The sequence below is a fragment of the Parasteatoda tepidariorum genome, chromosome 1, assembly GCF_982258835.1.
Source record: "Parasteatoda tepidariorum strain Cologne lab strain chromosome 1, Ptep-v5.0, whole genome shotgun sequence".
NCBI classification, from domain to species: Eukaryota; Metazoa; Arthropoda; class Arachnida; order Araneae; family Theridiidae; genus Parasteatoda; species Parasteatoda tepidariorum.
The window spans coordinates 124,994,410-125,001,303 of record NC_141755.1 but is presented as its reverse complement, the minus strand read 5'-3'; positions in this window follow the sequence as shown (position 1 = coordinate 125,001,303).

Sequence of the window (6,894 nt, the reverse complement as noted above, 5' to 3'; positions counted from 1 at the left end):
AATTGATTGTTCTCTAGTTCAGGTCAAAATTACGATTTGTGGATGTGTGAATGGGTCCGCCCTCTAAACTGGTAGACTAATATGTGTGGCAGTAGTAATATTCTTGGCAATGGATGACGGCGCTGGAAAACAAGCTCACCCCCATTGCTTAAATGGTATAAGAGAACAACTAAATATGTTTAATTCTAGTTTCAAACTGTTCAAAAAGTTTAGACTTTTCATAAAATGAACATTTTAGATTCTATCGAAATTAATCTAAGCATACTCTTTGTCAAACCAGAAAAAGAGTTTGCATAACGAAAAGTCCAATCAAAAGTTTTGGCACTTGTAATCTCTTAAGTGAATAACTCTTTTGATTTTTTCCCATAGAGCGCAAGCTTCTAAATTCTCTCATGAATTTTAATTTTTTTTTCTCGGTTAAAATTTGTCACTTGTACGTAAGTCCAATTAAATTATCTTTGATTTTTAAATACAAGGTCATATTTGTTTAAAAATTTCTTTTTGTTTAATCTTATAAAATCCTTTTTATAAATTATTTCTTGTGAAGTTCTGAGTTAAATTTTCAGCAAACATTTCAGATTTAATTTCTTACATAGTTCAACATAAATTCAAATTTGTAAACTTATTTTAAAACTTAACTAAAGGTCGTTTAAGAGAGAACTTTTATTCAGAAATATCTGGACTACTCAGAACTGATAATTTTAATTTGTCTAAAGATTGCAGAGGCAATCAAATCTATATTTTAATAAAAATTAGTTTGCATAGTTTGTATAAAATTCAATCACGTTATCTCTTTGCTACATAAAAATTTTCCTTTGGTTTAAATCAAATGAAATACATTTTTTCTAAAAGTGTCGTCTTTAACCTTTAAGATGTAAACTATGCGGTTAATTAAACTTGATTTACGCTTTCTGATTAGTGTTTTCCAATTCTGAAGTTGTCATCTAGAATACTATTGTTTTTTCATTAATTTACAAAGTTGATGCTTTATTTCAAACAAGAGCTAATTTTCTAAGCAATTAATGAGTTTTCATATCGTTATTTCGGGTGTACATTATATTGGTTGGCAATTATTTGAATATTTAATTATATAATTCTTGTGTTATGACTCATTGCCTAATTAAAAATTCCCATTTTGATCATTTAAATAAAAGCAAATATTGTTTTCTGAAAAAAACTGTCTTCCCAGTTTAAGATGGACAATTATGTTTATGCTTATTATTTTTTTATGTAACTTAATTTGCAGGTTCTTATAAATTTCTTCTAGCTTGCTTTAGAATCGAAAATTAAGTCAAAAATGAAAGGAATTTCACTTTTATTTCATCAGATAAAACTGAGTTATCAGCAATCATGGTAAGTTTTATATAATCACATTCCAATTCTTTTCTGGCGAACAAGCAGGTTTTGATATTTTCCAGTAACTTTTATTTTTTTGAGATTCCTAGCCAATGCATTTCTTTTTGTGGCTTCATTTTTTACTTAGAAACAAACATTAAGGGTGGCCATTATAGAAGACCCTAACGATTGGACTTGATGCTTTAAATAATCCCTTTCTTCAGAGTTAAAATTTTTGAATGTATGCCATTAAAAAGTGAGCATTCAGTCATCTCTCTGGCAACACATGAATAAATAGTGGAAAACTTATGTCTGCATGTCTTGATGATAATTACAATCATAATGTATAAAAACCGTCATTTGAAGGACAATTTCAAGCATAGTAGATCATTGCATTGTTGATGCACTGCATTTTTCTCCTATAATGTACAATATATTCTATCATTAGCCTAGTTCAATTAAAGAGAGACTTATAAAATCTTAAAAACTTTCCTTTATTTGAAATACATAACAAAACACCTAAAAAAAACTTAAAAAGGTAAATAATTAAAAGAATAATTTTAAAAAACATTCCTAGATTCAAACTACATAACGAAAAAGAAAACCGACTGCTTCAGTCAGAAAAATTTAAATTACTCTTATGAAGCATCGCTTTACTCAATTTTCTAATTTTCTGCAACTTTATTTTGAAATTTCTTTTTTGCTCACTTTTTTTTAGTTCAAAATTGGTCATGGCATTAAAAATTCAGGTAAAGCAATGGAATTTTTTTCAGTGAGTTAAAACTTAAATGAGCGCAATACAAAATTGTTTCAATGATTCAGACACTGTCCGGTACCATAATCTCTTAAAAATCCCTTAGTCAAACTCTTTTTCACATATTGAGTTTAAAAATATGGAATTTCTACAGCTCAAAATAGGAACAATAATTTCACCTCAATGCATGGGGAGAAAAACATTCGCCAAATAGCATCTATCAGCCCAATCTAAAAACTTTCCAGCCAAAGTGTTTGAAGCTGTCTGTTGCTATGGAAACAAGAAAAACGTTTTTTGAAAGAGGTCCGGCTCTTGCTTACTTCCCTCACTGACTCTAATCAAAACCTGCTTTACTTGAAATAGTTTAAACTCGTAACCATGGTCATAGACTGTGCTCTAGCTGTAGCGAGGGAAGTTCTTTTGTTAGACAGACAGTAGATATTCATATATGTACTAAAAAGCTTCAATTTTGCTTTAAGATACTTTCTTGCAGATATATTTATCGTACACTAACAAATAGGAATTTGTTTAAAACATATAAATGTTTTGCCTCATTTTTAATGAATAATTATTATTTGAAGTTGTAAAGTGCATGTGGATCATCCATAGAAGGTTTTATAATAGAAAGTGGAGGAATGTAATCAGGCCAATTTCTGGGTCGGGCTGTAGTTTGTCGGAAAAATATGCCATTATGTTTAGTACGAAATCTTCCTTTGCCACTCTTTAGGTCCTGCTCTCCATTGGTCATGCGGCTGTTTGTTTAGTGAGTTTGAATTCTTAAATGGTCGTTTCATAAACGGTTTCATGTGGTGTACTTTCGATAGTTGCCATTGCGGTTTTGAAAGCGAATCTTGCCACCGTGGCTTGGACTGTGGGTTTTTCCAAAGCTGGAAGATGGTCTATTAATTGAACTTTGCAAATCCAGATCTCCGCCTTGGTGGTCCGGTGCAACCCATACTAAAGTGGATGAATAATGCTGATAGTAATGTCCGTTCCAATTTTGATACTGGCTGTAGACTGTGTTCAGAAAGCAGATCACAATACTGAGAATCATTCCCCCAAGTCTAAGCCAATGCATCCGCAAAAGAAATTTTATAAGGTTAATCGGATGCTAATAATTTGTAAAAAAAATAAAGGATAACCAGCATTAGGTGCGTAATACATATTCGGTGATAAATTCTTCCCGAAAATTTAAGTCGGAATAGCCCATTTAGATGTTGATTGGCTACGAGAGAACCTCTTATCAAATTCTGTTTCATCTCTGTCTTATTTTATAACCATCGCTGAACTGCCGACCCAATTTTCGGGTTTACGACTACTAATGTTAAACTCCGTAGCCTTGTAATTTTGAACCCAATCAAGAAGACAAGGACAGGATTAGGTATTGCGAGGAATTTGCCTTCATGGAAGACTTTTTGATGGAACAACTCGCATTTGCGTTGCGCGTTACATGGAGTAGAAATCCACGAAATTCTCACACGTTTAGTTTGAAGACGAAGAGACCGTGATCCGTCTACCATTATGGTTATTTTACGTCAGCATTGTGGTTGGTGCGAAATGGGTGCGGAATTCTTATGGACCAGCCGATTAAATTTTAAGCAGAATTTCAACTATCAGCTGAAACAGAATTCGCCACAAAGTATTTATTTCGCAGTAAAGCGTCTTTTTAATGTAACTTTAACTCTGTGTATTTCTCTGACCCTAAATGTACTTAATTGGGTATAATATGAAAACAAAAACACAACTACTTCCACTAGTAATAACATTTACCTTTTAATTTAATTAATAAACTGAATTTTAAATATGTTTATTAAAGACATAAACTTAGATAAAGCAATAAAATCAATTATTTCAAAATGAACTTGACTAATACAATTCCAACCTGGCTAGCAGCGACTTAAAACAACACACTTCGTTTAATGTTTATTTGTAGCAGAAAATGTTAGTTTGTTGATAGAATCCAGGCTCGCAGAAAATGCCGTTTGCTGGTTGAGTTCAGTAGGAATAATACGACTTGTGATGTAGGCTATGGTATAACTAATTTAACTATGAAAAATATGTTGCACTCGTACGTAAAACTAATTTATTCAATTGTTGTAAGGCAAGCAAAAACACTTTTTTAAATAATTTTAGTGATCAAAATCTTTAATTTGCTCAAAATCATTTTGTTAGTTTCTGAACAAAAAACATTCAGTAATATGAATATTTTGAATTTTTATTCCTCAGAAATGCTTCTAAAGTTATCTCAAATCTCAGATTTTAAGCCAAAATGTAATTATTTCTTTACTTTGCATTTCATTTTAAATCAATTCAAAACATTTTTAAATGAACTTGCAAAAAATAATAAATACTTATAAAGTAAATAAATATTTAAGGTTTTGGAAAAACAAGTTTGATAATTGGTTACAAAGATTGCCTTGCGAGGGAATAGACTATTCAGATACAAGGTGGGGATGCTCCTCTTATTTATACCTAATTGTCTATATTAATCTAATCTCAAAATTCATACCCCAAACTAAATAACTACAAAAATTAAAAAGAAAAAACATAAAACATTATTCAAATCTTATGCCATAGAATGAGAAATTATTTGAGCTAGGTGGAGCAAAGATGATTTTTACATACTAACATTAACAGATATAGAATGTTTAAATAATTAAATAGCTAAGAACAACGACAATATTACGAATTTATCGGCAACAATAATGATCGAATACGGTAATATCGTGTGGATTATTGTCAAAGATATTCATCTTGCAACGATAACTCTTGAATTATTGAGCCGCGATGGCTCAGGGGATAGAGCATTCGCCTTCCAATGAGCTGAACCGCTTTCGAATCTCAGCAATTACTTGTTGATACGAATCCACATTCGGCTCACACCAACTACAGTGCAGACGTGAAATATCCTCAGTGGTAAACAGATCACGGGTGAGAGTCCCCTTGCCGTGAGGCTAACTGTGGAAGGGTTTTGTGATTTTCCTCTCCATGTAATGCAAATGTGGGTTAGTTCCAACAAAAAGTCCTCCACGAAGGCAAAATTTTTCCCAATACTTGATCCAGGAGCTCCCTCGTTTTCTGGATTAGGTTCAAAATTATAAGGCTACGGAGTTGAACATTGGTAGTCTTAAACCCATAAACGGCTGTTCAACGACGATTATAAAATACCGGGATAATAACTGACAACGATACTGAAGTTGATGTTGAGTGTAATTCACTTGGCAAATCTATTGTTATATTTTACTCATAATTAATAATGTTTAAAAAATGCTTAAATTTTTTTCTACATTTCTCGTACGAAAATTATGTGTAAAAAACTGGAAGACAATTATTTAGATACATGAAATTTAAAAAAAAAATTGTTCAAAACAATTCAGTTTAAAAATTTAATGCAAATTTTAAAAGTAACTACAAGCATACAGAATTAGTTTATGACTTGTTCGCTACGATGTAGCGCAAACGACAGTAGTGCTAGCTGATCTAGAGAGTTTACAAATCATTGACGCAACACAGAGCATGTTAAAAAATTCTCTACAGATCAGTGTATCTAAAATTAGCGTTACAGTTAACATTAAAAAAATACTCTATGCAAAACCTCTCGACAAATAAGTTCAAAAAGACTATAGGGTAAACCAACCAGTGAAGGAACATTTCATATATATTGATTAAAAATAAGAATTTGAAAGTTTTTCTTTAGATTGATTGGTAACAATAGCTTACTGCCAAGCAATAGGAAGTCATCTAGCAATGTTTTGGATTACCTGGTCAAATAGACTTCTCTGGAAAAATTTTTGAATTTGTTATTATCTCTGTAACACCTTGTTTCGTTGTAAAAATTATAAGGTGAGTGTTTGTATTTATATATTTGAAGTGGAATTAATTGCATGTAATAGTCTTATTTTTCTCACTGTGAAAAAGAGAATTCAAAATATAATTATTGAAGCTACATTTTATTTTTTTAAAGCATCATAGCATGACAAAGTACTGAGATAAGGGAGTGTTTATTCACTGGATCATCAAACGGATGAAACACCAGTGAGGGAACAGGTGTTCCTTTACTGGGTTTTTTTTTCTAAGTTAATGAAAATAAAAGATAAACTTTAATTTTCTTGTACCTTTAGTGATGTTCCGTATCAAAAGTATGTTAAAAATACGAAAAATAACTTCTAACCAGTGAGCGAACAAGCATGTTCCTTTACTGGGCATAGATTTCCCAGTGAATGAACAGTATATGTTAATATGTTGACACTTTAATTTTCAATTCATGATTACAAAAAAAAGTTAACATTTTCCAAGTATTTATATGTTATAATTTCAAGAATAGGCTTGTTTTTAAATATTTGTATGGCTTATAAATTCATAAAGAGCATTAAAAAATAACCAAAATTAAGTGTTCCTTTACTGGGTGTTCATTCACTGGTAGGAGCTGTTCCTTTACTTGGTCTTCTTACTACAAATGTTTTTTACATAATTTGCAATCAGTAACAAATATGTCGACACTGTCATTTAACTAAAATTACGAGTTTTGAAATTAATATGAATTTTTAAAAGGCAAGCGAAGCTTAAGTGTTCCTTCACTGGTTAGTTTACCCTATCTAGATTTAAGATTATTTTTACCTTGAGACTAGCTTTGATAAAGGATGTTTTTACGCTTGAAAACCCTAAGTACACACATTGATTTAATTTCATCCTAAAACCTCGATTAGAGGTTTTTATATCGAAGGATGTTTTGGGTTAGGGTAATGTGCGTAGAATCAGATCTCGTTTTAAGGTTAGATAGTTGACATGTAAACCACATAACAAAC